The following is a 23,952-nucleotide window of genomic DNA, read 5'->3' on the forward strand; positions in this document are numbered from 1 at the left end:
ACCTGCAGCAAAGCACCATGGGCTGGACTCCAACCCATGACCACTGCATTGGGGACTATAGCCCTGATTATGGATTGCCTGCTCAACCAGTTGAACTACCGGGATGCCCTGGGTCTAGATTTTGTCTGAGGTCATTCTTCTGTCACCGCGAGTTTCTTTCCAACCTTGAAGACAGATTTGTCTTACAGGAGGTCCTCTGGCAGTAAGCCATATTATTAGGGTCTGGCATGTCTTATAAGAAGATCAAAGATTGAAGAGTGGTGGTGGCTAGGTTTGGGAGATGTGGCATCTTCCTTGTGGATCCAGTTGTCTAACTGACTGGTAAGGTGTCCAAGTCATCTAGGCCTGAAGCTTGGATTCCTTAAAACCCATTCACAGTTCTCATATTCCTCGTATGTGAAAACCTGCTTGGTAATAAAACTGATTCTGATTCCATGAGCCATGCGCTCCAACATTTTCAGTACATGTATTTCAACCCATCTGGCCCCCTCTTGTGCCTTCCACAGTGCTGAGCTATGGACCACAACAGCACAATGTCTCCAATAAGCCTTGCTGCTTACAAACAGGACGAGCGTTATCCATCATCTCAAGATCACCAAGAGGATGATAAAACAACTATTTTACATTTTGGGACATTAAACCATCAGATATATTTCTTGTTGTTAAGGACGGAGTATTATACTGGATGTGTTGTTTGGGGTAGACTTGGCTGACTCAGGAACAAGCTAGTATTGTAGCATAGGGCTATTTATTGGATCAACTACCAGCGTAAACTAGATTTGCATTGAAATATTTAACATGCAAACAAATCCGCTGCTCATTTTTGGCCAGTACTAGTGTGAGGTTTAAGTCTTGACAGTAACCAGTCAACAGACTTCATAGAATAAAAGCTCCATTATTAAGTAACCAGGTCATAGGTAGATGTGAAAAGGTGAACGTTTTACTGAGAGTCTCAGAAAGAAAGGAGGATGGTTGATCTAGAACAGATGAAGGCGACAGAAGAGTAATGATAGAAACACGAGATCTGAAACAATCTAGGCAGTGCACTGGGGAGGACAAGGTGTGCATGATATACATTTTGGGGATCAACAGGGTGGGATTTGTGTGTATCAGGAATATCAAACAACTTCTGGGGTCGTTTTCAGTGTCAGCATTTAGTTTATTTTGGCAACTTTTTCCATCTTATTCATCAAAAGGACAAAGAAGCCACTGGTCTCTGCTGACGTCTATTCCCCCGTTAATCAGCTCTCTGTCTCAACACAAGTGCTTTATTGCTTTATTGTTTTAACAAGAAATGTGGATGATGTTACTGGAAGTGAAATATGAAGCCTTTCCATGGCCAGCAGTGTGTGTGGATTGGACTGTACACGTAACTGCAGCAGCATTAAAATGTTTTAAGTTACAAATGTTTTAACAGTTTCTTCTTATCAGATCCATCCCTGAGTCGGACTGTTAGTGGTGTCCACATGTCACAGAGAAGACGTCATGCAGGTGTGAACAGTGTGAGTGTGAAGAGGAAGGATGGAGAAATAGACGGACCGAGAGAAGAGTCACATTTTGCAAACTCAGGCCAAACTCCTTAGATCCTCATAATTACAGCCCTGTGATCTCTGCAGCCCTCCAACACACTCAGATACAGATTTTCCTGGACTTCTGAGAATGTTTTTTCCAATATCTTCTCAATTTATTCCTTGTTTTGAAACCTCTGTGCTTAGATTTTTCCTGGAAGACACACCAGGGATGATTTTTAGGATTAAGCATGTGCAAATTAGAAGCTCAAATCAAAAACAGGACTGAAAGACAGCAAAGCATTCCATTGTTTTAACATATATGCACTTGTTTCTGTTAACTAATATTCCCTGTATCACTGTTTTGTATGTCTTTGGGGTGTAACTGTGGGCATATTGTCCTGAACCATTCAGTACTGGACATCTGTTCAGGATGAGAATGCTGTTCGTGTTCACCATATGATCCAGTAATTATGTCAGTCTATTTATGTCGATGCACTTGCACTCCAGGAACAGAAATTCACAAGTGTTCCTGCCATGTTTTGGCAGCGTTCCAGTTTTTATCTGTCAGCTACAGCATAATGAAAGGTTCGTTCTGAGAGCTGAGCTGACACTGTGATTTTTATTTATCTTTATGGATCAGACCCTGAAAACCCTACGCTGTTCTGGTCAATGGGCTGGTCATCGTGTGGAGCTCACACTGCGGATGCTAAGATACTGCTCACTTTTATCCAGTGACCAATCCAATAGAGTTTTCTGGAACAAGATGGCTTTGTTCTTGACAAAAAATGTGGATAAAAAGAGAGAAAGGCAGCGTTACTCTCTCTAGTTCTGAAATTTTTATTTGATTTCTTTAATGCTTGAGACTAAACAGTTCAGAGTGTTTTCTTATTGACAGTATGAAATAACAGTTACAGTGTATTGTTACAGTAAGAATTATGGCCAATAACAAGTCTTGGATGTTTTCATTTATTGATTATAAATGACAATATTGTTAGTCCAGTTTGGACCAAAGGGCTGTATAATGAGAACACTTATAAAAGCATGTGCATGCCTTCAAGGGCGTATAATCAAAGCTTTACTCTGGGTAACCCACAGACCTAACTGTCAAATCATCCCTGGAACTACTTTCTACCGAAGAAATAGTTTCTACAAAAGCAGTTTGTTCTGTGACTGAGTGAAAAATCAAGATGTGTTGATGATTTTTTTTCTGTAATTTTAGAACTGTGTGTAAAGTCATTTTTCACTGTGTTTTCTATACTTTATCTCTTTCCCATTTCCTGAGGAATTCCTTTCCCCAGCAAAAGGAGGAGACAGAATATCTGCTGTTGTTCTGTTTAAAGCAGGGACTTTGGAAGCGTCAGTGGACATAGTTGCCCACTGCAGCTTTACAGTACTCAGACTGAAGCAGTTTAAACGGAGAACAAACATCCTCTCTGTTTCTGTGACATTTAACAGGTGTTTCCCCACAGCTATTGTGGAAAATCATATGTCATTATCCTCAGTATTTTAGTTGTACAACAAAAATGGATTAAGCTTACCCGCACTTTATTTATTGGCATCTTAAACATGAATGTCAAACTTCCAACATAAGCTCATAAGCTCATACTGGCTGGCTGACAAACTCTCCGGGGAGAGAAGAATCAGTCAGAGAGCAGGCGGAGGGAGACACCAGTGTCTGGACGGGGTGTCCTCTGTGGGATGGCGTCAGGATTAGATAGGTGTGGAAGTGGACGGGCCCCTAATGTCAACAGCACAGAGGATACTGGAGGCTGCTGTGAGGATGTGACCTCAAGAACTGGATGGGATATTGAGAAGTCAAGTACATGTGGATAAACAAACATTACACACACGCACACACGCACGCACATGCACACACACACACACTTACTTTGATGGAGGTTTTAATAAGAAAAATGCTTCTTTGGACTGTTTTTTCATTTTATTGGAGGTTTAATACTAGGAAGAAAATGTTGAATTGGGTTTCGTTACTGACAAAGCCATGAAAAAATGAAAACATGTCCATGCCGCATTTTTTCCCAGGAGCCAAACCGTCCGAGCAGGGAACACACTGATAACTGATGACTGATTGTTGAGCAGGACTGTGTATGTATGTGTAAGAGCAGGATGATGTCATGCACTCACACTGAGCCAAAATACATCCCAGTCATATCCATCAATTGTTCTCTCTCTGCAATCTGCACACACACGCCGCTCGGCTGTATCAAAACTTCAGAGTTACCACATCGGCCCTTCAGCTGCCGGCGAGGCCCTGATTCAGCATCACGTCACCCTTTTCCTCATCCAGGCCCCGGAGTCCCACGTACACAGTCTACCAGACACACTCACGCACTGCAGGCAGAGCCAATTAGCAGGACTATTAGAGGACATCCATCAAGCCAAGGCCATGTTTTCCTCAAAGCTTAAGTTTGGAAAGACAACATCATTAGTTCCAGCCAGCAGCAGAACAACATGTAATCTGTGAGCGCTTCTGCAAACCAGGAGCAGGTTTATTACAGCTGTTGAGTTCAAGCAGACATCAATGATGCAGCTCCACTGATGCTACATGTGGCATGGGAAATGAGAGCAGCATGTAATGGAAACAGGTGAAACCAAAACAAAAGTGAGTGAAATGTTGATTTTAGCACGTGAAGATTTCGTGTCGGTCTTTACGTGTAACTAATTAACTGGTCACCCAGCCATAACGTTGCTTTTCTTTCACCATGACGTGGCTTCTGGAAGCGGGTCAAGCCACGAACCTGAACTAGAAGTATATGAATATTGTATCGTGTTCTGAGTTTCAAGGCTCATGTGGCGTCTGTTGCTCTGTCATGTCGATTCACCCTGTACAACATCAGGAAGATGAGATCCATCCTGTCTGAACATGCAGCACAACTCCTGGTCCAGGTTCTTGTAATATCATGCATCAACTACTGCAACTCCTTCGTCTTAGGCTTCACTGCGTGCACAGTCAAACCTCTGCAGATGATCCAGAACGCAGCAGCACGTCTGGTTTTCAACCAGCCAAAAACAGCACTTCACTGGCTTCCAGTTGCTGCTTGCATAAAATTCTAAACTCTGATACTTGCATTCAAAACTGCAATGAAAACATCTCCCTCCTACCTGAACTCTCTGACTCAGGTCTACACTCCCTCCTGCTCACTACGCTCGGCCAACAAAAGGCTCCTGATACAACCACCACAACAGGGCCAGTCCATAGCTGGACTCTTCTCTGTGGTTTCTGGTGGTGGAACAAGTTACCGAACTCTGTTCAATCTGGAGAATCTCTCTCAATCTTTAAGAAAAGACTAAAAACCAGCTCTTCACTGAACACCTTTACACTTGACAGAAAGCAAAAAAAAAAAAAGTAAAAAATCCTATTACATCTGCACTTCCTGTAGGTACCACTTGAACTTGTTTTATGGTTCTTATCCAGGTTGTTTTCTCCTGACTAGATCCTTGCTGGTGTTGTATCTACTCTCAGATGTACGTCGCTTTCAATAAAAGCTCAATGAAATCGTAGAATTGTAGAGCATTCATGCCCCCCAAAAGCTGAGTAAAATTGATGTTGTTGCTACTTTAGGCATTTGAATTTTAGATGAAAACACAATAATAAGACAAAAGTAAAGACTGGCTTTGCTACATATGCAAATACTATATATGTATATGCATGTGTGTGTTTTTCACAAATTAACTTCTCCGTTTCTGTGTCAGCTGCAAGTTTACTCACCTACACCAAGATTTAGGTCCATTTTGGTGAATCCAGTGATGAAGTGATGTGTCCTGGGGCCTGAAGCAAGTTCAGCACATCCGGGATACATTTTTCTTATCTGGCTCCACTAAACCTAACAACCAAAAAATAGAAACAAGAGGAACAGACTATAACTCTTAATCAATTGGAACACAGGCTAAAAAACAACAGTGCAGCTGCAGGAAAATTAGGCAGGAAACTCTGGGAAACAGGTTAGTTTAAGAAAAAAAAAATGTTACTGCCATCATCTGTTTTGCAAAATTTTCCAAAACAGTTTTTTTTCCTATACACAGTAGAACATCAAGATGTTTTTGGATTTACACACTCTAGAGCTCACTTTTGAAAAGTTGTTAAGACAGAAAAAAATTTATTGACCCAGCTTTGTGCTCAGCATTTATCTGTTTCAGGGAAGTTTCTATAACATTCCTCCTAAGTACATCAGTTAATATCTGTCTCATTCTTATCTGCTGCTGCCCTTCAGTTTTCTGTCTGTACATTTCACTCTCATGTTCACATAAACTTGTTCAAGGTGCAAAACACACAGAGTCTCTAAGAAACACTGTCCACTACCTGCTTATTATCCCGACAGACACAACATAAAAATGATGAAGGGACACTTCCTTCAGCTTGTGCAGATGAACCTGCTGCTCTTAGCTTTAGCCACGCTTTCTGCAGTATATCTGTTTTAATATGCCACCCCAGCATCATGTGATGTTTTTTGCATACACGTACAATCACAGCACACATGCAGTACCATTGCACTGCAGCACGTAGTGTAATAAAATATCACAGAGCTACATCCAACTCTTTCAACTCACCTAAATGTGGTTTCAGAGTTGAACATAAAAGTCTGTGGGTGTTTTTGTGAGCCAGTAAATCCAGCTGGATCCCACAGCCTCCCAGACAAGATAATAAGTGATGTTGCATCACATCACTTTGTACGAGCAGTAATGTAATCCAGTGAGTCACGGTGGAACATGTAAACACTGGAGGCTGGAGAACGTCTGGATCAAGCCCGGTCTGACCTCTGTAGGCTGCGGCTCTCTGATTTATACCTGCACTTAATGGGGCCGAGGGCAGTTATAGAAGTGAAAACATATAAAAACGTTAAACAGATCAAGATTTACGTGATGTTATCTGTACATTACTCCACGGGGCCATTTGGTCTGTCTGCTGTCATTAGGACAAATGGAGAACAATTAACTGTAAAGAATTCACAAAATACTTCTTAGCTTGGAAAGCTATGAGAGGGTTTTACTACTCAGAAAAGTCACTTATAACTATTAGATGGATGAAACCTGATCCCCCTACATATTACATCTGGATCTGGGGCATATAACAGATGGAGCAGATTACCTACGCACTAAGACTCCAACAATCTATGTTCACTGAGCAATGGAGTCTTGCCTTGTTCCTATTGATTCAATGACACTTATCTCTTAAGGATGCTATTTTCATGCCCACATATCATGTACAGTCATTGTATAAAGACGATGTTGGTTTACGTACTATACCCAATAGTGAACAATCTGGAGTGGACTGTGTTTATCTTGCTATCGAGCTTATCTTTTGTTCCTCCTCTGTACCGTTTTGTCTTGCTTAGTTTGATGTTGCTGGTCTGTCTGGCAACTGAAAAAAACAGAAAAAAGCAGAAACTTCTACCATGTATACTGTATGAATTTCAAGAAATGTGATGAAGATTCAGTAAAAAAAAAAATAAAGTCACGTATCTATCATATTCATATCTATCTGCTGTAATGAATAAATTCATGTTTTAAGTTAAAATACAAAGACCAGTCCTTCTAGGATTTCGCGGGTGTTTTTCCAGATTGTTGCGGCTGAAAATGCCTGAATTCGCGGCAGCTTTTCTAAAAAATTGCGATGTAAGTTGTGATGTTTTAAGCTTATTCGTTGCGATGAAATTGCGGGAACAAAAGCTGGCATACCTCGGTGGGAAATTAGAGCAGCCAGATACTGGTTTAACATGAAGTGGTTGGTACATTTAAGGCACTAAATGAAGATTAACTATAGAATGAATCACATTTGGGCATATCTGTCAGTGGCTTCAAAAGTTAATTTCACTTCCTGGCACACACGTATTCACACACACGCTCACGGCTTGTCATGTCAGTTAACAAGAGAAGCATTCAGAGAGCACAGTACTCCACCAAGACTGTTCATTACCTGACCCTGCGCTGAACGCAGGCGTGTGTTATGCATGTGTACATACCACATCACGTGACCTAAATATGTAGTGGGCGGCGGGAATTGATGGGACTCGGAAACACCAACGTACGTGCATTACGTTTGCGCTGGGGACTGCTATGATTGGTGGAACTCATGGGAGGCAGGCCAAAATTGCATAAAAGTTGCGGTGATTGGACAAAATTGCAAGGTTGTGCGGAATTTGCGGAGATTGGTTGAATTCGCGTGAATTTGCGCGATCGCAACATCGTGAATTCCTGGAGGGACTCAAAGATGGTGTACGTACATTTGATTGATCTGTGCAGCACCAAATAGTTGCCTAAATGTGAACAGTAGCAGTGACAGATCAGAAAACACTTAGATATAAGTCTTGTTTGTTAAGATTATTAAGTACACTTTAGTATCATCTGGGTGGATATCTATACAGCCATAGGTACCCAATCATGTTGTCTGGATTATGTGGTTGTTTTTGTGTATTATAAGGGCGGTAGCACAAAAAAAACCTAGCTTTATCCAGGCTGTTACTTCTTCAGGCTTCTGTCATCCATCCATCCATCATCTGGACAGACGCCAAAATAGCATCCATCATCGGGGTGGATGGATGTCTATCCCAGCTGACTTAGGGTGAAGGCAGGAGACACCCTGGACAGGTCACCAGTCTATCACAGGGCTACACATAGAGACAAACAATCACACTCACATTCACACCTACAGATCATTTAGAATCACAAAACCTCAGCACATTTTTGACTGTGGGAGGAAGCTGGAGAAAACCCATGCATGCACCGGGAGAACATGCAAACTCCATGCAGAAAGATCCTCAGCCCAGGCCGGGACGTGAACCAGGCATCTTCTAGCTGCTAGGCGACAACGCTAACCACCAGCCACTGTGCCACCTACAACCACAAACAGAGCTATGATAAAAGTATTCCTTTATAATATGTCATGAGGTCATAAATGACACAATACAGTTATTTTGGTTGCTAAAGTCACTTGTTTGTTTTCGGGGTAAGATGATTTTCTTTATGACCACCAACAGCATGATTTTCCCACTATGTAACTCTACTCCAGGAGGACGGACAGTAAATTGTGTTCCTAATACCAACAGGCCAGTTGTATTGTTTTGAACTTTTCATAAGAGAAATAAAACATAATTTGTACCAGTCAGCCTTCACTGCTGCCATGTGACATAAAAGCAGCTGATATATAATGACATAAAGTTTAGAAGCATATTAAGGTTCAGATGCTGTAATGTCTCACAGTGGTGTGTATGAAACTGCAGCTTTAATTCCAGAGGTGGTCTGGATTCATAGTTACAGCATCTTTATGGAGCCCTCAGGAACAGGACTGGGCTGAGCAGCACAGTGGCCAAACCAGTGTTCCTCATTCATCACAGGATGTGTTCTGGCCCAGCATGAAGTTTTCCAAGACATTATAATTGAAAAAGGAGCAGTTGTTTAAAAATGGTGAATAAAGAATTATAAAGCAACCTAGCAAGATGACCACATCTGTTAACACTGGGATCTGAAAACAAGGGAATTTTTGCGGTTTCCTCCCACTACCTCTACCACGGTCCACATGACCCTTACATTTAGAAACGACTGCACATAGTGAATCCTCAAATCACTACTAGACAACCATTTGCTTTGAAATATCAGTTCAAGAAAGTCTTTTTAACAAGTTTGCCATTGCCACACAGTCACATCTGACATCTCAGTGCTCCCACTGCCATCCTCCATCTTTTATTACAGTTGGCTCTAATGGTCAATCTAAGAATAAGTTGACCCATAATGTTAATCCACCGCTTTCCAGCTTGCATTAGTCCAGAGTGTAACTAAACCTCCACTGAGAGACTAGATAATCCTTGTCCAGTTATGGGTGCATCTGTCAGGAGTGCCATCAAATACGTTGTCAGGACAGATATCCACAGCGTTTTCTGCTGGAGAGAACGTGTTTTTTTTTTCATGCACCTGCATACAAACACATGCTATAGTACAACATGGTTATCTATCCGAGCTGCAGATCATAAACACTACTGATCATTAGGATGGATTAACCTCAGAGAGTCCAGTACTCCACCAAGGCTGTTCATTCCCCATATTGCAATGTAAGAAATGCAGCATTACGCTGCCTTTGTTTATTTATTAGTTATATTACTAGACAGATAAACATATGCTGATCATCACATAACATCCCTTGGCGGAGTGATAAATAGCTTTATTTCACTCTGAATTTTGTTAATAATAAAGTCACAGAACGGCACTGGACGGCTGCAAGTGTAACCAAGTTAGAACTGGTGAGGGTCTTCTGGTTTCTTTTAACACAGAACCGACAACACCACCTAGGGACTTTCACCCTAAGAATGTTAACAATCCTGCCTCTCAACAGAGGGTTTCCCCTACTAAACACAGGTACGTGCACAAATGAATACAGAGGCGTGTATAGAAAAATATAAATACAATTTTTATTCTGGTACAAAAATATGTTCAGCACACACACACTAATGTTACTATAAATGCAGTTATTAAAACTAACCGTCACACAGGCCCTACGCAGCTATGGAGGGGAGAAACCTGATTACTGAGCCAGAGAACACAGCCACAACAACCTAAAGATAAACACACACATGGGGAGAAACAAAACTAAACTCGAACCAAGCAAACTGATACAGAACTAGGCAAAACAACTACAAACAAAAAGAAAGAAACAACAAAATAAACAAGCAAAAAGACAAGGCAACAGAGGCAACACTGTAATGAAACAAAGAAATGTTTAACCACAATCAAGCAAAAGAACGATAACAATAAACAAACATTTTGTTTACCTCGGCTGTCCGACGCTACACGCGCATGACGCCGCCGCTAAACCGAGACACCGTCAGCAGACTCTGCACTGCAGCCACAGAAGACTGGTCTTAAAAGAAGAAACAATATTAATACAAAATCTAAAGCTTACCAGTGTTTCGCGCTGCACAGCGCGTACCTGTCCAGGAGTGTTCAGGAGTATACTGGAGCTACGTCCGTCAATCAATTTGAACCCCCTGCTGCAACAGCCAAACCAATCATTAGTTCCCCCACAGCTGTATGGCATGATGGCTAATCAGCTGGTCACACAAGCAAGAAAGTCACAAACTGAAAAAGAGATGCTCTGTTCAGCTACAGCAGAGAGACAAACAGAACAGAGAGATGCAGCGCAAGTTAACACACCAGCCTCACCTGATTGATATCAAACTTGGATAGGAGAGAACACACACTTACACACTGTGACAACAGTGTTACAGTCATGGATGTTTTGTCTCTTTTTGTCACCAGAAGGATACTTTCACTTCATCCTTTCATCCAGGGTTTAGACAATGAAATCAGATAAATACTGGCCCTCTGGCAACCTGTGTAGTGAGTGTATACACTGCTACCTGTAACCGAATGTAGCAAACACATCAAACAGGCCCTGTCAATGGGATATGCCATGAATTATTTTTTCTTTTTTAGAAAAGTTGAAAGTACAGGAGGTTTATGGGCAAATGTCTAAACGTGAGGACAGCAGCTGAGAAATAAAAAAACCCGAACATCTAATTTCAGGAAAAATCTAGCAATCCATATCCATCCATCCATCATCTATGCCCCGCTTAATCCTCATTAGGGTCACAGGGGGCTGGAGTCTATCCCAGCTGACTTAGGGTGAAGGCAGGAGACACCTGGACAGGTCACCAGTCCATCACAAGCAACCTCACACTCACCTCTGCTTCACCTCTCCATCAGGTTTGGTAAAATTCGGCTTGGTATATTTTGTGTAATCCTGTGAGAGACCAGCAAACAAAGAAACAGACAGCCTTGGCTTTCACATTGGCAGGAAAATTATGTTCCAAGAGTTTGATTTGAACTATAATACAAGTTTAGTGTCTCTCATTATTCCAACAAATCCATATTATATTCCAACTCTGCAATCCAGAAAGGTCACAATTCAAATTATATGCTGCTATCTTGATTTTAAATGCTCAAAAGTATGTTAATGTGGTCAATATCATCCCTGAAACTCATGCCAATGGATGCTCTGATTGCCAGATAGTCGATATGAAAGGGAGCAAATAATCAAATCTTCATATTAAACAGCCACATCCAGTTTGACTAGCATAATCCACAGTTAGTTGCAGATGTAATTAGTGTGCGCAAACAGAAACAATGTCAGCAAATTGAGCAGCTACTGAGAAAATCCTGCAGAAAGTCAATGGAACAGAAACCACAAAAAGCAGCTGAGGGGCATGAAGACATTCAACAACGTAAACAGGAAGGAACAGAGGAGAGACAAACATGAGTGGAAGAGAAGGAGCACTGACGCAAACATGTCAACATCACTGATTTACTGTCTCATGACGATCAGTTGTGTCTTGTGTAATGAAACAAAACACAAGTGTTGCAAAGAACACACATGAACACACAGTCAGTGTGTCTCTGGTCCATCATCCAGCAGCGTGAATGAGCTCATTCAGGATGAGTTTTATCTGAGCCCTGGAGAGCTAATAAATCTGAAGTGTGTTGTCTTTACGCTCTGCATATGTGTGTGTGTGTGCGTGTGTATGTGTGTGTATGTGTGTGTGTGTGTGTGTACACGTGTGAGACAAATAATGTGTTCTTGCTGTTTAACAGTCTGGGAATCTGTCCTGATGACCTTTCCCGTGTTACGCTGTTCAGGAGCTGTTTGGACCATGAGGCGCGCACACACACACACACACACACACACACACACACACACACACACACACACACACACACACACACACACACACACACACACACACACACGCACACACACACACACATCTGGCCCCCTCGTTACAAATTAAAACTCAGCTTAATCCCACTTTCAGCAGGGCTCACACTGCGGTTAGTATCTGTTGTATCCTTCTGCTCTGATCCTCCTCCTTCCCTCCAGTTATTTAAATCATCTCTCAGCATAGGTCCATGCTGAATACCACCTACTCATAAAATCAGCTATGGATTCCACTTAAGTAGCAGTTAGACGTCTGCTTTTAAATTATAGTGGAGAGTTGCTGTTTGGGAAAGAGAAGACCATCTTTCAAACTTGTCTCTCAGAATCTTTTTTCAGCCTTCCTGCTGACGAGGCTGCTTTGATAGTTTAATCAGAGAGATGCTGGGTATAGGGAGGTTTCCATGTAAGTCATGGAAAATGTATGCTGCAGATATCTTTGTGTCAGAGCTCAGCTATCCACATACAGAGAGGCGGCATAACCTTGGATAAATGATGAAGGAGAAGGTTTCTGTGTCCATAATTAGAAGAGGCCTGAGATGTGGTGGATGTCTTTCAGCTGGACAGAAGACAGCTCCAAATAACTCAGAAAAACCTTAAAAATTACAGGCTCTGTTATTCTTTAACGCAGAAATATGCTTTATGTAGCTAGCAAAATAAGAGCAAGTTAACTTTTCAGCATCCGTCCATGTGGTTGAATTATGAGACGAAGGACAGAGGTGGTTTTAAGGCCAATACTGTGGTAAGTTGTTGAAGCATTTAGTAGCTAGAGGTGGGTATGTGTTGTACTTATCTATTATGCAGTTTTGAATATCCAAAGGACAGTGTGACTAGTAAGAGTGTCATTTTGAAAAAAAACAATTCATATTTTTACAAGTAAAAATGCAATTTTGGATACCAACAATTATAGTTTTGATGAGCAACAGTGCAATTGCAAATATTCACAACTGTATTACAGACATCTAGACAGGTAGATAGATCTTAAAATAACAGCAGTACACTACTACATACAGTTATATTTAGGACGTCCTTAACAGCATTTCTCAGAACAGAAATTATATTCTTACCAGTCAGAATGGCAAATAATCATAGTAACAACCTGACTTGAACCGGAAGAGCTTTAAACCTGTATTCATTCCTAACAGCCAGCAGGGGGCGACTCCTCTGGTTGCAAAAAGAAATCTGACTGTCTAAAAGTCTTTGACAAAATGACCGTAAATTTCACTTGATTTGGTACCTCAGTAAACATTTCCTTGATGAATTTAAAGTGTCAAACACTAGTTTCAGGTCTCCTTCAATACAACATGATGTTCATTTTGGAAATTATGGTCCCATTTAGAAAAAAAAAGACGATAAAGCAGGTACATTTTAAGGTGGGACTGCCATGTCAAAACAAGTTGCTGCTTTACTTATACACATAGCACCCCCAAGTATTCAGTCAGATCCACTACTTGCTCGTCGTTTCTGGCTACCAAAAAATCCAGACAGTTACAGCCAAACTACCAACTTGAGGCTTCAGAAGAATCCTCCTCAAACGGATGCTACATCCATCTTTTATTTACAGCCTATGAGGATGAATACAGCTTTAAAGGGCTCATGATAATGATAATAATGATCATGAAACACATTCTTCTAGTTGAGAATGCACTCACAAACACGTTGTGCATAGATGCCTATCAGGTTTTTATTATTACAGTTAATAAAAAGAGAGACCACAGTCTGTGCAGTCACTGTGCAGACTTTTTAAGGCCAATAAACAAGGATGGCAAAACCACTGCAGAGGTGACATTCAGTTGAGTAAAACAAGAAAATTCTGTCCACGTTCTGCCTGAGCACATCTTTACACTGTTTTAGCTGATAAATGTGAAACTGTCGAAGCAAATGACTTAAGGGAATGTTTGAAGATGAAGGAGAATTCAGTTTGCCCTTACAATGTAATTGAAACTTCAACAGAACTTGTGCAGCCTCACTTTGAAGTTGAAGTACTTCTCTTTTTTCGAGGAACACGTACACACAAACACACAAAATCACACTTGACAACTGAAAGACCTAATGTCTCCTCGGGGTGTAAGAGCTACACTGAAAGCCAGCTGGCACAACAGGAGGCTCAGAGTTCAGCTTTCAGGTGATGAAGACCAGCGCGAGTGCAGCCCTGTTACTCTGATGACCACACACCACAACAAACACAACACTTTACAAAGCAGAGTGCCGTAACCATGGATCCTCTTCATCATCTGACTTACTGCTTTTTCCCTCGGTGGATGCCAGCTCCATCGAACTATCCATGAAACCCAACTCTTCCCTCAGACTGTGCAAGTGTTTGTGTGAGAGGAAGTGTGTGAAGGTACACACTCACCCTCACAGCTGGACAAAACCATTACACAGGTATGGCAAAGACATTTAAAACTCATATAGAAGAGGCATCAGATGGCATAAACAGGCACACACACTGTCACGCTCTAGTCTCTGAGAGCCACTATCATTTACAGTTTTTCCCCTTTGGTTTCCATATAAACACACAGGGGGAAACACAAGTTAAAAATACACAGTGTTATTAATTTCCAAGAAATTCTCTGTCAATCACGTCCCAATTTATTGCCCAAGAAAGTGTCCTACTATTATCTCGACGTTGTCACCACATAAACCTGATTGTTGTGTACTTCTGATAAGTGCTACACAGACACATACACAGTTTTTCTTGGCTGCAGTTTTTCAAAAACACAACCAGGAATCCCCCAGGGAACTGAGCCGGCTATTTCCTTCTAACATTTCATGACGCTGACTGCATAGCTATGCAATGACACATCCTCGTTTTACGATCTGACTTAAATGTTGGTTTGCAGCATGCCATATAAATTATGTTTCACTCTCACTCTCTTGTGCAACTCTGATGTTTCAACTGGAAAATCCAGAGCGTCCATCGCTGCTAGCTGATGGGAGCGTGCTGTCAGCCAGGCCAGATTCTGTGAGCTCATGGCCTCCAAGCTGCTGCATGTAGTGTCTTTTTTTATTATTTTATTACGTGCTGAGACTTCATGAAACCTGACCTGAGAAACTGGCAGGGCAGAGAGTTGAGTTTGAACATAAACTGCATGAGTCAAGGTCTGTCAGCGAGAACACTGATGGCAATTAGCTGCTTTGCTTTTCCAAACACCCTTTGTGTTAGAAATCATCTGGTGTTGTTCCAGATCTGTCACAACAGCTCAGGAGAGGAGAGCCAGGCGGTCGCACCGCCATTAGACCTGTTTATTATTCAGCCATCATGGGAGCGCTGCGCTTTCAGTCCTGAGCTCAAGTCCAGAGGCAGAAGAAAGAGCAGCGAAGACGAAACCTCAGTATTTGTGGGGAGAAGGAAAGAGGCCACAGACAGACTAAAGCTCAAACACAAAAACCAACACACACGTGCTCTGAAAACACACTTGGACCGTGAATTTTCCACTCGCGCTACATGAATCTTCATTATGCGTGTGGTCGTTAAGTATGTGGCAAGTGGTTTGGTCACACACACACACACACACACACACACACACACACACACACACACACACACACACACACACACACACACACACACACACACACACACACAGAACCTCGCCTACATGAATTTTCCACTGAGTTTAAGTTACCAGTTCATCTGTGGAGATGCAGGAGATAAGAGGATCAGACGTGACGTTAGACATAGCCGGCCTCAATAAAGTGTCCTCTATTTGAACTATGGTGCGCTGGCAAGTAAACTAACGTGATCAGAACGAGGCAAACACTGGTACAGAGGGAGGAGAAGAACCTCAACTGCTCATGCCTACTTTAGAATTCTCACTGATCATCAAGTTCAGAGATAAAGTTGAAGCCAGTACAATAATATCCTCTTGTCAATGCAAAAAATGTATTTTGAACCTTTTAAAGTCTGAGTAAAGTAGTAATATCCACCATAGAAAACTGCCGTTAACCAGTCAACCAATGTTGAATGTGTCAAATGATTTCTAAAAAAATTACTTTATTTAGAAATAGGTTTCAAAATTGTGATCAAATAAGCAGTAGCGTCTTCTCTGAAACCATATCACGGCACGGGAAAGGCGCAGACTCTCTGAAATGTAAGATAAGACCTGATACATGGATGCATCTTCTAGCAACTTCATCAGTCTTGTCCAGCCATAAATGTTTTAGTCGCCTAGTCAGAAACCCAACAGGAGTCAAAGAATACTGAACTAACCAAGAATCATGGAACACTTTCAGTAATTTGTGACTGTTGCTCTGGTGCAATCCATTTTTTATGGATTGTTAACCTTGCCATGTGTGGAACTGAACACCAAGCTGCTCCTGATGGACCTTGCATGGCAGCTCTGCAACCAGTGGTGTGTGTGTGTGTGTGTGTGTGTGTGTGTGTGTGTGTGTGTGTGTGTGTGTGTGTGTGTGTGTGTGTGTGTGTGTGTGTGTGTGTGTGTGTGTGTGTGTGTGTGTGTGTGTGTGAGAAAGGGAAATGAGAATCACATTGTCTGGCATTTTGTAGAACATAGCCAAGGTTAAAAGGGCTGTATATGTGTGTATGTATTCATGATTTACAAATGTGTCTGGAAGATTTGGTAATTCTAATGTCACAGTAAACAAAAACATCTTCCACATTTAGTTGGTGGCAAGTTCTCCTGCACAATCATGAGTTACTACACTTTGTACTACACCTTTGTTCAGCAAATACATCTTCCCTCGAAGTGACAATTTACAAAACAAGTCCATCCATCCATCCATCCATCCATCCATCCATCCATCCATCCATCCATTGATTATCTATATGTCACTTTATCCTCTGTAGGGTCACAGGAGGGCTGGAGTCTATCTCAGCTGACAGTGCAATGACAGGCCAGTCTATCACAGGGCCACACATCGAGACAGACAACCAAACACACTAATATTCACAGCTATGGACAGTTTGCCAAAACTGCTGATACAGCGACTGTTTTACAAACACACCAGTGAATGTTGCCAATTTGACCTGTCGCCCCAGTCCTATGTTAACATCACATCAATATCTTGTGCCATTATTAGCTCTACAGAGTCGTTAAAGCTGTAGATCCCAGGGCACTTGCACGTGTGTGTTACATCAGTGTGTGCAATTTCTTATTACATAAATGCATATAGCTGCTTTCATTACAACATCCTCAATAGTAAAGAAACATTTACATGGTGCATGAAGACTCCAGTAAAGGTTTGGACCATTAGTGCTGTTGTGTTGGTATTTTTAATCTTCTATGGCAGATTGTCTTCCTCGACCACTGTGGTGTTTTGTACAAATGGTTATACACTACTGTCTGTTAACAATCCCATAATGCAGTGCTTTACAGTATATGCTGAGTAGTGTCCAAAATCTTGAGTGCTCACTGTTGAGTGTTTTCTTTGAGTGTTTTCTTCAAAGCCTTATTCTTGATTGTTTTTCTTTTGATTATTTTGACATTAAGTTTTCAAAGGGTTTATTTCAATAAAACAGTATGTTTTTAAGTTTGTGTTTTATGACAGGCCACCTTTTTTGAGGATGCATGGTTCATGTAAGTTTTCGTTGCAGTCTGTGACAGTTCTACATAATGCTCTCCTGTGAGCACTATACAGGTCATAAATGGTTAACATTTGCAGACAGATTTTGAAATTACTGCAAGAGAAATATTTACGTCCTGGTTATAAATAAGAAAGACGTATAACTCTACTTACCTGCTTCACACAGACACGTCCTTTCTTTGCTGGTTGCCTGTGACAGCAGGCCTGGAGACATAAGATCACAGATAAGGATCCAGCTACAAACAGAAAGGAGGATAGATCAGCATTAAATCACCCACAGCCTCCTGGAGTATACTGAGCTAATTAATCCTCAGTTCTGTTACAACACCCAGGGATCAGAGAGTGTGTGGTTCAGTATATCTGCAGTGACATCAACCCACCTCCAGCACTGGCCCCTGCTTGTCTCCTGTCCTGCACACCGGCTTATAGTCTTAAGCTCTGTGACTGGATAAAGCTGCTGTAATTACACAGAACTGATGCAACATGTGAGCTCTGAACTGTCATATTCATGTATTTCTCTGGAAGAATACATCAGTTGTAACCTACAGATCCTGTTTTTAGTCTTTTGTTGGTGTTTTTTCACCTGAAGTTACGCAACCAACACATTATATTTCTTTGTGTAACAAATAGACTTTTCCGAGAAGAGCTTCTCTCTGTAACTACAAACCACAGCCCTGCTATGACTGATACCAGCATAGATCCATTTTCCAAAGAACCTGAAGTTTTTTTCCTTCTTTAAAATATTTTTTTACATTGGACAATGCCAGATATAGTTTATAGAGTTCCCACCGTATTTTGGTCTTGTCAGCGTGGAAAACTTCTGAAACTCCATGTACGAAGGATGAAGTTCAGTGTGGGGCAAATCCTTCTTTCAGAGGAGTCCTGTTTATTGAGAAGCATCCAGGGCCTCATTTATAGCTCCATCCTGTAGTCATGTTGACAGCCTTAGTCTCTGCATGGTACTTTTCCAATGAATGATGTGTTATTTTAATCCTTACTAGGTGTTGCACAATGCAGTATCATTAAACTGTTTGACATTAATCCAAAGACACTACAGTTGTCTTGTAAAAAAAAAACGTCACAGTCGTTTAGCCTTTATTGCCTGTAACGTCACCTATAGGTGTGTAAAGCAACACTAATGTCCTTCTACTGCTTACCAGGTAAAAAGGGAAGGATGCCTTGTTGCAGCAAAGGTGGGCCGAGCACATGACCACATCATTTTCTTCAAGTTGCAAAGTTCCGTTATTTCTAAGGCAGTCATGCCAAGCTATGTTTTTTGTTATTGTGGACTTTTTACAATCAGAATGTCTGTCAGGAAATGTGTGACTTTGTTTTCACCTGAACTTTTTCTTTCTTCTGCAGATGTGGTTGTGAATCCATAAGAGAGGAGGAGTTCCTGAACATCTCTTTGGATCTGGTACCTGCAGGCTCAGTGAGCCAGTGTCTGCAGAAGTACCTGAAAGTAAGAGCTGCTTTCTGCTTTATTCTCACACTCCAACAAAGTGTGTGCATGAACATGTACGTCTGCATGAATCTGGTATAATCAGTGAATAACTAAACCTAAAACATATTTCTTCATGCTGTTCCCTGCTGCAGGAGGGCAAGCTGGACTTCCGGTGTCCATGTGGAGCTGGAGAGTCGACAGAACGTCTGTCGTTTTTGACGATGCCAGAGTGAGTAACATCATATCATCACAAACAGACCGAAACCACCAGCAGTTTCTTTCATTGAGCTTCCTTTGTCATGGTGATATGTGACCCTCTCCTCTGTATCTCCTTTTTTCTGTCATTTCTGTCAACAGCGTTCTGATTCTCCAGCTCTAACGGTTCAGGTTCACCTCGACCTTCAGGCTGGAGAAGGTCAACACTCCTATTCAACTGACCAGGGAGCTTGTGATGAACCCAGAACACTCCCTCACTGCACAGGTAAGACTGATGTTCAGAACCACACTTCATTTTATACACAAATGGACCCTGTTGCTATGACTAGTATAGTTTTCTGGATACAGAGAAACCCTTCAGATGTATCTGCAGTCAGATGAAATGTTTCTACATGTGCAGCTAATTGTTGTCTATGCTCTTTTCCAGACAGAGACTCGCTACACTTTGGTGAGCATCGTCAGTCATTTGGGTTCCACAGCTCACAGTGGTAAGTGTTTGCTTGTGTTTTTCATTTGCTGAAGTCAGATTTTTAAGGTTTCAGAATCCAGCATGTTTTCAGACGTCCCATTCACTTCAGTGTCTCCGGCCTCAGGAACCAGGCGACACATCAGACCGTTGGCTCACCTACAATGATGAGCACGTCACCGTGACAACAGGTGAATCTGTGTGTCGCCTGAAGCAGAGATCAGCGTGCCTTCTGTTTTATGAAAAACAGGTAAGAGAGCAGCTCTTCTTCTCTCAAAAAGCGCTGCTATACATCAGACGCTCGTATTATTCTTCAAATAAGCAATTTAAAGTGGTGATGTTAAAGTGGTAGCGTCCTTCTAATGATGTAACTCTGTCCACCAGCAGTGAGGAAACGTGGAGACCAGAAGAAGAAGAGGCCTAACGTTGGAGGAGACAGTAGGAGGTAGTGGTAGTGTCCGTGATAACAGACAGTCAGTAGAACATGCCCACTTTCAAGTGTTGCACAGCAACATATTTAACATAATTCAGTTATTATAACTATAATTAAATTATGTTAAACCAACCAAACATATTAAGCTAGGGGAACTGGGAAATAATCTAAATATTAGTTTTAAAATATTGTATATAATAATCTAAATATTGATCTAAAATATTATATAGAATAATCAAAATATTATTCCAAATTATTATATATAAAAATCTAAATATTAATCTAAAATATTATATATAATAATCAAAATATTAATCTAAAATATTATATATAAACATGTAAATATTAATCTTACAATATTTTATATATAAAAATTAAATATTAATCTAAATTCTTATATAAAAATCTAAATATTAATAATAAACAAAAAAATAAAAAAATCTACTTAATTGAAAAATGCACCATAAAATATAAAATTCTAACAATCTGATTGACACACAATACTAAGTTGCTGTAATTATCAACATGTTTGCAGCTTCAAATATTGACTCTTACTAACATTTTCTTTCTTCTCTCTTATTTCCTATGTGCTGTTAATAGTTTTGTGCTGTTGTTGTTGTTATTGTAGTTGTAGGACTCTGACGTGTTGATCAATGTGGATAATTTTTGTGTTTTTTTTGTTATATTTGCAGGACTTTGAGGTGTTGATAATTGTGGTGACGGCAACGCCAACAGCTAAACCACATGAGAATGTTGGAGAGGTTTGAAAAAGTATCTGTTGTCACATTAAGATGATTTAAAAACACTGATACTGTTTGTGTTCTCCCTGTGATAGACTGGTGACCTGTCCAGGTGTCTCCTGCCTTCACCCTCAGTCAGCTGGGAGAGACTCCAGCCCCCCACTCTAAGGATCAAGAGGAGTATAGATAATGGATGGATGGACATTTGTGTTCTTTTTAGGAGCCTCCTAGCTGGAGCCCAGACCTGGAGGAAGCTGCAACACCATCTCTTCTCTCTCTCCCTCGCTCCCTCTCTCTCTCTCTCTCTCTCAACCCACCAGCCAGCCAGTAGGCAGATCCCCCACATAAAGAGCCGGGTTCTGCTTAAGGTTTCTTCCTGTTCAAGGGGTGTTTTCCTTGCCACGGTCACCTTAGGGCTGCTCTGGGGTGTTCAGGCATATGGGTTCTGTAAAGCGTTTTGACACAATCTGAATTGTAATTGGCGCTATATAAATAAAATTGAATTGAACTGAATGTACTTATTGTTGTTTCTTGAATAAATATATACAAATTTGACATCTAGTTGTGTTCATGTATCCGTGAAACTTGCCTGATAGCCTCTATTCTGTCGCTGACCAACAAGAACAGCTGAAATACCAGAGTGTGTAGTTTGTGATCTAGACAACTACCTGGAGACTGAACTACAAAGAGAGTTTAACAAACCCAGGATGTGTTGTCATCATCTGGCTTCACTATCTGGATATTTTACATGAAAACTGATTGTTCAGTCCTTGATGTTTCTGTATGTGTTGATCTGTTATCTGGAACTAAACCTTCTCTGGAGCAGGTGAGGAGTTCAGCATCCGTTACCATGGTGATGTACCTGCTAAATCCTCTAGTAACACTGTTTATCTGAGTGTTTGTCTCCTTTTCAGCAGTTAGATGATGGATCTTTGTGATTGATCATCTGTTGACAACTCTACCTGTTTCTCCTGCACAGCGAGCAGATGAAGCAGCATGAGTCACTTTGAAAACTACAATCAATGGTTACACTTGATTTCATTGTTGTTTTTATTCATGTTGTGTCTCTACCTCAAGCATATTAATGAACAGATTTAAATGAGAAGGAAATAACCTTTAAAAATTCACAGAACTACAAATAAAACAACAGAGAGACTCAGTAAAATGATCAGCAGGGAGTTCTTATCGCTGTCCAAATGTCTCGCTCAGAGTTGTGACTTCCAGGTTTCTTCCTACAGAACAGCTTCACTGCTTCCTCCACAAATCAACACTGTCCATCCACTCACTGCTTCAAGGACCTACAAACGTGATACACACCTGCTTACAGTCTATTATTTTATTATTTGAACCTGAAAATCACACAACTTTCAAGTTTACTGTGAAATGTGAGACACTGAGTCCTCAGCAAAGTACGGTCATCATCCCACTTTAAATCAGTTCACTTTACTACAGTTAATGTACGTACGCACACACACACACACACACACACACACACACACACACACACACACACACACACACACACACACACACACACACACACACACACACACACACAATCACACATCTGGTACCAGTCTCTGTAAAGCTGTTTATCCCTGTAAATGGACTCAGACTGACCAGCTCAGCCATCCTCTGTGGACATCGTAGTTTTCCTCCTCATCTGTCCACATCAAAGCTGACGGCTGACAGATACGAGCAGTGAGGGTCACTGTGTTTTACAAGCATGTTGAGTGCATGTCTCTAATGAGAGAGCCAGAATAAAGAGCATACGAAGAGAATATAATATGAAAGCAGAGCATTTCTAAAACCCGCCAAGCTCTACAAGAAGCTTTGATTTTACCTTAGCTTCAGAGGTGAGTGTGGATGTAAAGTATAGGAGGCAAAGTTCTAAGAATTACACTTAGGGAGACCTGCAGGCGTGTTCAGAGATGAATGAAAATGCTCTGCTTTGGAAAATCATTTGTGTGTCACATCTACACCTCCTGCCCCAGGAAACATCCAGAAGATATGAACATTTTCATGTGAAGAGCTGATGTGTCCTGCATCATCAACTGTCTGTTCTCATGTAGGTACAATGCAGGTTTCAGGTTTCCACATCACACTGGTACAAGTTGCCTCTTGAACCTGAAACTAATAAAAAGTAAATGTGATGTCACAAATCCCGCTCACAGGTACACACCTTAAACTCTGATTCATGGCGGTTCAGAGAAATCTTCCACTTCTGGTGCCAAAGTTCTGACTGTGGGTGAGATCTGAGTCTTATAAAGTGAAGTGTGAGAGGACCATTTCTGCAGAGCTCACATGTACTGCCATTGTTCATTTTGTTACATTTTTCATAACAAAGGTTGTCTCACTGCTGTCCTGTGTTATAAATTGCATGATTTCATCTTAGTGTTTTCTTTAGTAGCATTCAATACATAAAAGCAGAAATATATAGGGACAAGTAGGAAGGAAAAAAGTATTGAGGAGGGACACATACATAATCAGCTGACTTTAGTATCACATTATGTGCACACATTGAGCAATAGCTGGATTCTTGTTTTCATCTCTTTTGGTAAAACAGAAACGTTAAAACCCAAGTTTCTGTTTAGACTGAACGACTTCATGTGTTTTCCAGCCCCAGTGCCAAATATTTTGGCTTGACTGGTTGCATGTTTGCTCCACCCTGGTACACCTGCACATTCGTGTTTGGCGTGAACTTTCATTGTCATTCATTGTTGCTGTTACTGGTGGTATCTCATAGATTTCTGTTAATATCTTAAGACAATTTCACCTGTAATTGGCACTATGTAAATAAAATTGAATTGATTTAATATGTGACTTTCTGCTACAGAAAAACTTTTCCTAACAACACCTTTGAATTTTGGAGAGAAAA

This window comes from Amphiprion ocellaris, chromosome 7 (genome assembly GCF_022539595.1).
Source record: "Amphiprion ocellaris isolate individual 3 ecotype Okinawa chromosome 7, ASM2253959v1, whole genome shotgun sequence".
Taxonomy (NCBI): domain Eukaryota; kingdom Metazoa; phylum Chordata; class Actinopteri; family Pomacentridae; genus Amphiprion; species Amphiprion ocellaris.